Below are 10,687 nucleotides of genomic sequence, written 5' to 3'. Positions count from 1 at the left end.
ATATATAAAATCTATTTTAAAATATTTAAAATTATTAAAGTAATATTAGTACCTAGACGAATTGCTTTATTTATTTAAAAGGAGTATTTTGGAGGTAAGTCTAACAATTGCATTAAGTCAAAAGTACATATTAAGAACACAAACATGTAATTATTAATTCAACAATTATATTATCTCTTTAATAATTTGATCTGTATTCTCTTACTATATGTTATTTTTACATCTTAGCTATTTTTGCACTTTAATTCAGAAGCTCCACTTTGGTGTAAAATGCTATAATCATAAATTGTAAATCTTGATATGGACCCTTGGAGCAGCTGACTCCAAATTTTCCTCATGTAGTTTTAGTACATTGCTAATTCTAACAAAAGGTGATGACTTGAATGACTGTTGAGTATTTGCAGAGCATGGGAGCACCAAAACAACCATGTTTCAGTGATTTAGATTTTATTTGTAATTGACAAATTTGGGAGAATAGCCTCTATAAAAATAACGCACTTGGTTTTATTCTTATTTATTTATATTTTTGAAACAGGATCTTGCTCTCTTGCCCAGGTTGATGTGTATTGGCACAATCATACCCCACTGTAACCTCTAAATCCTGGGCTCAATCGATCTTCTGACTCCAGCCTCCCTCCAGAGTAGCTAGGACTACACACACATGCCATCAATCTCAGCTTATTCTTTTGTTTATTCTTTTTTTGGAGCGATGGAGTCTCACTTCATTGCCCAGTTGCTCTTGAACTCCTGACTTCAAGGGATCCTCCTTCCTAGGGCTCTCAAAGTGTTGGGGTAATAGGTATGAGCCACCCAGCCCGGCTGTACTTCATTTTAAAATACAATGGTTTTCAAGTAAAAAGAAACAAACAAAAAAACCACCAAATAAACAATAGAACATTAATCAAAGGAAAGTGAGATTTCATGTTCTTGTTGAAACAAATCATATGTGTCCTCCTATCTAGTCACTGACTTTTTCAATTTATGAAATGAAGAAAAACTCTTAATGATTTATAATAAGTTAAAGGCAAAAGTCAGAATCTTTAAAAAGTGTTTCAAATAGTTTGGTGGGCAAATTTCTGCTATTTTCAGAATGTACAGTGATGAGATATACATATACTCGTTATAGTACTGACATCATAAAATAAATAAAACCTGACAACAAATATCTTTTCCGGAAAGTGGTGAAGTGTTGATGAACAGTACATTTTTGAAGAGGATATGATGAAAACTAAGATTGACAATTTAGAGGAAACATCTCCCGACACAGGTGAGTTTTAATAACTGAACCATAGATTCAAAAAATTTCAAAAATATGTAAAATTTACATGATGTGCTTAAACATAACATCGATATAGTATCAATTTATTATAGCTTGTAACAACATTAATTTAATAAAAACTGATTGTATATATACGTATGTGTTGTTACTGTGGTATAGTGAGAAGGGTGGGCAGAGGAGAAAAGTTTAAAGTTAACTATTTAAATAAAATTATGAATATGAACTCGTCACAGATCTAATCTGTGTATCTGGTTCTTAACCTGCAAAGTAGAAGGGATAATGACAATCATCCAGGTTTGTTGGGAGGATTATATTAAATGGCATAATAGATATAATAAAAATTAACAGTCCTTGAAATATAGAAAGACACCAATAAATTTCTTTAATCAGAATCCTACTATATGCACATTGTAGATACTCTTAGTTTTATTAGACTCCAATTTTGTTAAAGATCAGTAATTGTTAATATATGCAGTATTTTCTAAAATATACAAACACCTAAACTATTCTTTCTAATGCCAGAACACAAGTTATTCTACAGGTGAGTTTGGGGTTTGAGGTTGAATACCTAGATCAGACAATACCACCAACAAAATCCCTCTAGCATTTGGTCTGATGAAAAAGAGCTTAAATTAGGGAAATTTATGCAAACATCAATTTACTTCTTTCACAATCAGTGCTGCAGCATACTTCTGAACTGCACTAAATGATAACTTTTTCTACTTCCACTTGTGTGACATGAAAGGGCATAGTATGAGGCAATTTTCCTATGTGAAGGATGGCCTAATTCACACTAAGAAATAAGATTATAGGGGAACACTGTAATACACACACACACACACACACACACACACACACATCCAATAACGAAGGGCATGATGTTGTCTGTCTGCCAGTTATTCACCATTATGCCTGTGGCCTATAAAAATTGTATGATTCATTTCAAAGTGAAGGTCATTATACCATATCTCCTAAATTATTCTGACACAAAATAATTTTTCTAAACATAATTCTCTGAATAGGTTTCGATCTTCTATGGAGTCAGCACTTTTGACTATAGATGATTCATATGAAGTATATGACAAGACCCCTGTCCTCAAGGGAAACAGCTCAAAATACCCAACTAGAAATTGATATGTAAATTAATTTAATCAAGTTGATTAGGTGATCAATGTTCTAGGCCGTCAGAAAAAATAAATGAATAAATATTAGTGTTGATTCCAAAAGCCTCAGAAAGCCCTCCTGGAAGAAGGTTGATTAGAGTTGGATCTTGGACAATAGATACGATTTCTACTAAGGAGAAATCATTTGAAGAAGAAAGTATAACTACAGTAAGAGACCACTACATTAAAAGTGAGTTTAGAGATTTGCAATAGAAAGACACAGAAAGTAATTTTGGGAAAACCCAGCTCACATCATAGTGGTGAGGGTTCTAGTAAGAATATCATGATCTTAAACAAGTGGCTAACGGAGTGGAAAGAAACTTGGTCAGAAGAATATGGTTCTGATTGTCATGGAACAGTTGGGAGATGAGGGTAAACTGTTAACCTCTCAGATTTAGCTTTCTCTTCTACAACATGCTTTCTCTTCTAGATGCTTTGACCCTTGTTCTCAAATACCTGACCAGAGAACAGCTGCATAAGAATCACCTGTAAAACAGGGCTTCCTGATGTCTCTTCTGAGATCCTGATTCTTAAAGATCACAAGATACTTATTTTACCCAGGAGATTCTGACAAGAAGCCCGGATTTGGACAGGCTGGTGCTGGTGGCTTACGCATTCCAAGGTTGCTTGACCCTTGTTCTGGCTCATTTCAAGAAAAATAAGGAAAATTTCTTCTTCCTTTGCTGAAGTATGCAGCATCAGTTATGGTGTTTACATGGTGCATTGAACTTATCTGAAATCAGTAGTTTGTTTCTCCACTGCACCTGCTAATTATGGTTCTTGATTTAATCATTGGACATAGCATATATTGGTAGAGCAACTCAGTAAAAAGATCCCTAACTTGATGAAATTTCAGCATAGCTATCTCTGCATGGGAGAATGACGAACATCAGCCCTAGCAAAATCTGAGAAAATTTCCTCATCAAGCATCATGATTTCTGTTTGTATCTCCTACGAACACAGGTTTTTCCTCTGGCCTACCACTGAATTCTTTTTCAAATTCTGTACCTTGAAAGAAAAATGAGGAAATACGACTGAACCTTTCTGGGGATATACCAGTGTGCAATGGATTAGAGCTGCCAGTAAAAGAAACACTTGTTGGAATACTCAGGACTGTAATAAAATTGAGTCTGAAAAATAAGCAGCTACTTATAAATCAGAGGGTAGAAAACTATGACCAGTGAGCCAAGCCTGGCCCACTGCCTGTTATTCTAAATACACTTTTCTTTTTTTCTGAAAACAGACACATCAATTTGTTTACATAGTGTCTATGAAAGCTCTTCTATTATAACAGCAGAGTTTAGTTGTTGCAGTAGACCATGTGGTCCACAAAGCCTCAAATGTTTACTGTCCGTCCCTTTACAGAAAATGTTTGCCAATCTTTACTATAAACATTCTTTTGCCCCTGACATATTTTCGCTTCACAGGAAGTCTATGGATAACACATGTCTGTAGTTGCTATCAAAACTCTTTATCTTATCTTATTGTGGTAGCAAATAGAGTAAGACAAAAGTGAAGATGAGAAAGAATGTCATTGGTAAAAATTACAAATCATAATCATGAACTAAATGGAATTTTTGATGAACAAAGTCACAAGAAAAGAAATGGATAAGCCACAGTGAAAACTCAGCATTCTTAGAAACTTGTGACTATAAACATTATAAAAAATAAGCAATTAATTATAACTTCTTTACAAGTATCCAAAATCTTGAAATATCTCTCTCTCAATGGTCTCAAAAAATAAGCAAAGATGTCAACATCCCTAGACTCTAGTAGACTGTTTATAGCAGAATGCCAAATAATCTGGAAGGCTACATGACATGCTAAATCAATACCAATGTGTGTTTTGCTTTTGTTTGTTGCTTGTTTTCATCACGCAGTAGAATACAGATGATGCTTTACTGGGTAAAGCCAACATCATCCTGCACACTTTCTGGTGAGATTTGCTGCTGGTTTTGTGAGAGTTGTTTTGAGAGAAGTCAACATTTTATCAAACAGTTTTATTAATCTGCACATTTCAGAATATATTTGTGCAATTCCTGGAAATGCTGAGTTTCACTGTTCCTCAGTTTCAGCAAAATATAAGGTACCTCTTCCTGATGTAGTTTCCTAATAATCTCCAGGTACATGTAGCCTTCAAAATCAATCCCACTTCATTCATTTTTCATCATACCTTACCAACAAGAAGCACAGTGTCCTACCTGCATTAACATTTCAGGTTATGATGTAAAATGTGCTGCTACAATCAAACCACTGAATTTAAACTAACCACTAGATGAGAGAGAAATTCTTCCACATGCAGAGTAGTTCGACTTGATGGTACTGGTTTTATACAGGGTGAGTTCACAATTCTGCTCAGGCAACTAAGCACAATCCGAAAACTATTGGGTAAAGAGATGCCATAGGAAACAGAATTGACTGTGCCAAATAGTAGGCAAACTAGAATATTTAAATAAATAAGTTAATGGAAATGAAATTATAGAAAGTTTTTTCCTTCAACATTGTATAATTTTGGTTGATCTCAATAAACAGCCCAACTTTCCCTTCTTACAGAGCCTGTTGAAGCCCAAATCTGCTTAGGTTTACAGCTGTTTACCCCAGACTAGGTGCCTTGCTCCTAGGCAGCTGCTACCAATTAGAAGCTTCAGCCTGCAGTAAGGCCCAAGCAAGGTGCATGGCGATTGACCTCCCCTTCATCAGAAATGATTGAAAACTTTTACACGATCCAAAGCACTGCTTCCATTTGGTTTGTTTGTTTGTTTGTTTGTTTTGTTTTGTTTGTTTGTTTTTTGAGACGGATTTCGCTCAGTCGCCCAGGCTGGAGTGCAGTGGCGCGATCTCGGCTCACTGCAAGCTCCGCCTCCCGAGTTCACGCCATTCTCCTGCCTCAACCTCCCGGGGAGCTGGGCCTATAGGTGTCTGTCACCACGCTCAGCTAATTTTTTGTGTGTTTTTAGTAGAGACGGGGTTTCACCGTGTTAGCCAGGATGGTCTCGATCTCCTGACCTCATGATCCGACCACCTCGGCCTCCCACAGTGCTGGGATTACAGGCATGAGCCACCCTGCCTGGCCGCTTCTCTTTCTTAATACTGTTGTATATGAGAATTTTGTTGCTGGCTTCTGATGACCCTTTTCTCCTGTGTGACACCTCCCCGCTTTGAGCCAGCACTGTGTGCCTTGCTGTCTGCTCTATTGATTGCACCTTTGGTAATGCCGTTTTTCACCTAACCTATGACCTACTACTCCCTGTCCAATGTTTCCTGTCAGTGGAGGCTTTGTAGAAAAATAAAGGCGCTCCAAATTGCTTAGTTCTTAAGGATTGGGAAGAAAGTTAAAGCAGCTGTCCTGTAATCCATTCACTTCTTGGTTAAGGAGAGAAGCATATAGGAAGAAAAAACGGTGACCTGAAGTAATCTCCAAGTCAGTTGAATCCCCAAGCAAAGAAACTAATGACATTTTTCAGGAAAAAGAGATGATATCGCTGAAATGCACTTATCAAGGTGTCCCTGGTTCAGTGTTACCTAGAGTCAACAGAACCCAAAATCTGTGAGACGTGGCTCCCTAGAGAATGTCATGTAGGTGACACTACTCTCTAAAGATATACAATGGAGATTTTTCATAATTTAAATGCTCCCTATGGTATGAGGTGCTTTTGGAAGTCTCTCCTAGGGACACTTTTCTGGAGAAAATGGAGGATCTTGGGAGAGGCCTTTGACATCCCTTTAATTCATCTGAACCTGTGATTGCCTTAGCTTTGATATTTATTTAGTAATGCTTGATACTGGTATGATCTTTGAGTTGTTGGATTTGATAATTCAATACTATGCACTTGCACAGGATTCTGACCCTTTTGTGAAACTACCTGGATTTTCTAGAAGAATCCTTGTCTTTCCAATTACTACCTGTGGGAGTTTGAGTGCATCACCTAATCCTAATCTTTCAGTCATATAATTCTCCATGCTTAAAATAGTGATGATGAGTAGTTTCTATTTTGAATTGTTATAAACTTAAAAACAATGATTGAGTCAACATATTATTATTAATATTTAATTCAAAATGTTCTGACTAGTACCATTTAACATGAATTATTTATCCAGTATGTCCCAGACTCTGTTTTAAGCACAAAGAATCCTTTCTCTTCTAATAACCCTGTGAAATAGAGAGCAGTATTTATACAAATACAGAAAAAGAGGCAAATACTGAAGTTTTCTCTATGTACTCTCAAGCCATATATTTCATCTGGTATAAAATATAATTACACACAATTTCTTTCATCCAAAATAAAATAGTCTCTAGTATCTTGCTACTCTAAATATGGTCTACAACATCTGTTTCTCCTGAGCCCCAGGAGAGGACTTCTATATCCAAATCTGCATGTTTAATGAGATCCCTGTACAATATTCATGCACATTAAAGTTTGAAAAGTGTTTCCAGGGCACAAACTCTGTCTCCTACCATGAAGCTTAGTGGGCCCTGTGTCTCCTTCCCCAAACTTCTGTACTCCATCCCAGGGTTCAGCAAAGAGGAGGTCATATAATCCAAGATTGGCCTCTTTATCTGTATTAATTAGTTTTGCTGTGAATTTAACTGTTTATTTCTCATATCACTAAAAAAACTATCCAGGCCCAGTGGCATGTGATTATAGTTCCAGTTACATGGGAGGCTGAGGCAGGAAGACCACTTGAATCCAGGAGTTCAAGTTTAGCATGAACAACATAGTGAGAACCTGCCTAAAAAAACTGTACTTATTATGTGCCATAATTTATAATTAAATAGTTTTTTTTATTGACTGTAAATTTTTATTAGGCTGTAAGGTTTAGTCTTTACCTACATGTCTGACAGTCATTTCACTGATGATTAGTGGCAATACTAATAATGGAAGAATGTAAAAGAGAAAATAAAGGAGTCGCTTTAAGAAAAGAATGTTTCTTAACTGAGCTATTTATCTAATAAATGAATTACCCAAATTTTACTGAAAATCAAATACATGAGACTCTTGTTTTCCATCTTTATTATAGAAATGGGAAATGGAATAACTCCAAAGGAGAAAACATTATATTCACAAAATCTATAACATTTTCTTGCATAACAGAGATCTGAGCATTCTGGATAATGGATTAGCTTAAGTTTAAGGAAAGACAAGTGCAACCAAGGATACAAGAATGGGAGCACGGACTTACCCTTGGTAGAGAATAGATTAAAATAGAATCTTAACAGAAGTAGGTAGAAAGAATTTTGCTAGCATTTTAAATAAATCACAAAAGGCTAAATGTGGTCCTACTTGGTAGCTGCAGATAGAAAAGGAGTTTGCACCCACTCACAAGGTCTTTTTCACAGATTACCACCAGATGTTCATGAGAAAGATTGTGAGCAGGACAGGAGAATGCCAAACTTAGTGCTATACAACCGGAAGAGAGGAGTAACTACTGCTGTAAGAAATACATGAAGCCCAACCAAGTCTCTCCCACTTCAAGGAACAAAAATTTTAACTTGCTGGAGGAGGTATAGCAAAATCTGCCAAACCCTGGTCAGAGATGAAGACCCAATGTGACCAGAAAAAAAAAAAAAAAAAGAATAAAACCCCCTGTTTCCTGGGGCAGGTAGCAAATTGTCCTGGGTCCAGACAATTACAAGTAGCCGCTGAAGACGGGGCTGGGTCATTGACAAAACCTCATTCCTTAGACTCAGGGGCGCAAGACTTACATAATATGGAGACTAAGTAAGTACAACAGAGAACCTTGCCTCTGCCCCCCACCCACCCTAGGCTAACAAGCATCTCCTAACAAGCAACAATAATCCATATCTGGAAGAGGGAAGTAACACAGAGAGAAATGCAGAAAGAACATTGAGAAAAATCCTCTTTTGAATCTACTCGCAATGAAAGCACAACAATGATACTAGGAGAATTTGAAATCAGTGATTTATTAGTGTATTGTTGTAGTTTTACAGAGTCTTTTATTGTTTTAATTGACAAACATAAATTATATGTATTTATGGCATACAGTATGATGTTTTGATATTTGTATACATTGCAGAATGGCTAAATTAAGCTAGTTGGCATATATATTACCTCACATACTTACCATCTTTTGGTGAAAACATTTAAAATCTACTTTTAACAATTTCTGAGTATATGACATATTGTTATTGACTATAGTGACCATAATGTGCAATGAATCTCTTGGACTTATTCTTCTGGTCTAAATGAAATTTTGTATTCTTTGACCAAGACCTCCCCAATCCCCCTAAACCTCTAAGCTCTGGTAAGCACCATTCTACTCTCTGCTTTTATGAGTTCAAAATGTTAAGATTCCACATATCAATGAGGTCATGTGGTTTTGATTATTTTTGTTTTATTTTTTTCTGTGCTTGGCTAATTTTGTTTTTACTTTAATGTTCTCCAAATTCATTTATGTTGTTGCAAATAAGAGGATCTCTTGTTTTATAAGGCTGAATGGTATTCTATCGTATATATATACCACATTTTAAAAATCTATTAACTTTAACTGTAGTAAAAACAAAACACATAAAGAACCCTCAAACTCAGCTTAACTGCTAAATAAATTGACACAATCACCTACACTGATATGCTAGTAGGAATGTTTCTATTTCGAAGCATAAATAATATTTACCTCAGTTTTTACCATTCCACATATTATATACATCAATCAATTAAAAAAGTATTATATGCCCAAAAAGCATATCACAGTTTGCATTGTTAAGGGACAATCTAATTCGCACCTCCAGACTCAGATGACACAGACGTTGAAGTTATGAAACAGGAAGTTGAAAATAACTGTGATTAATATGTAAAAGTTTCTAGAGATAAAGTTAGACACCATGATATGATTCTACTCTGTGTCTCCACTCAAATTCCATCTTCAATTGTAATTCTCATGTGTCAAGGGAGCAACCTGGTGGGAGGTGATTGGATCATGGCGGCAGTTTCACCGATGCTGGTCTCATGATAGTGAGTGAGTTCTCATGGTTTAAAAGTGTCAATTCCCACTTCGTTCTCTCTCCCTCTCCTGCAGCCCTATGAAGAAGGTTCTTGCTTCCCCTTCTCCTTCTGCCGTAATTGTAAGTTTCCTGAGGCCTCCCCAGCCATGTGGAACTGTGAATCAATTAAACTTCTTTTCTTATAAATTACACAGTCTCGGGCAGTATCTTTATAGCAGTGTGAAAACAGACTAATACAGAAAATTGGTACTGGCCAAGTGGGGCACTACTGTAAAGACAACCTGCAAATGTGGCAGTGACTTTGGAACTGGGTAATAGGCAGAGGTTGGAACAGTTGGGAGGGCTCAGAAGAAGACAGGAAGATGTGGGAAAATTTGGAACTTTCCTAGAGACTTGTTGAATGGTTTTGAGCTAAATGCTTACTAATACACACCATGCATAAAATAAACAGGGAAATTTAAAGAGAATGGAAATTGTAAGGAAGAGGGAAGTGTAAGAAATTTTAAGCAGCATCACAGATAGAAAGAATGTCTTCAACAGGCTAAACTTAAATATGAATCAATAGAAATTACCTAATAAAAACACAAAAGGAAAAAATAACGGAGAGTAAAAGGCAAAATGAGCAAGCCATACATGAGCTGTGGGATAGTATCAAATGGTTTATCATATGTACAACTGTAATCTTAGAAAAAGAAGAGAGAAATAATAAAGCAGAAGAAATACTTGAAAGGATATCAAGCATTTTTAAATATAAGAAGACATTAAATCAGAGATCCAAGAATCTCAGAGGACACAAAACAGAACAAGTACTAAAATACCCACACATGCATATTCACACACACACGCCCTCCAAAACATAACAAAACCATAGTCTAATTAGTGAAAACTAATGTTAAATTTAAAAAGAAATAAAATATTGAAAGCTGTTAGAGAAAAGAACGTAGTACATACAAAGGGACAAAGATAAAATCTACAGCAGACACCTTGACAGAATCTATAAGGCAGAAGACATTGAAGTGATGTCTTTCAAGTGCTGAAAGAAAAAACAAATCAACCTAGAAAATCTACTCCATGAAAATATCTTTCAAACATGAAAGCCAAAGAAAGACTTTTTTTCCCGGAAACACAAACTTGTTTGACGCTATTACCAATTCACTTCAGATCTATACTGTATAAGAAATGTTAAAGAAAGTTCTCCATGTAGAAGATATATATTACCAAGAAAAAAAAATTGGCTATGCTATAAAAGATTTCCAGAAATGGCTAAAATTAAAAAAAAAAAAA

Source organism: Rhinopithecus bieti, unplaced genomic scaffold (assembly GCF_001698545.2).
Source record: "Rhinopithecus bieti isolate Rb0 unplaced genomic scaffold, ASM169854v2 scaffold_24154, whole genome shotgun sequence".
In the NCBI taxonomy this organism is placed as follows: domain Eukaryota; kingdom Metazoa; phylum Chordata; class Mammalia; order Primates; family Cercopithecidae; genus Rhinopithecus; species Rhinopithecus bieti.
This window is presented reverse-complemented; position numbering follows the sequence as displayed.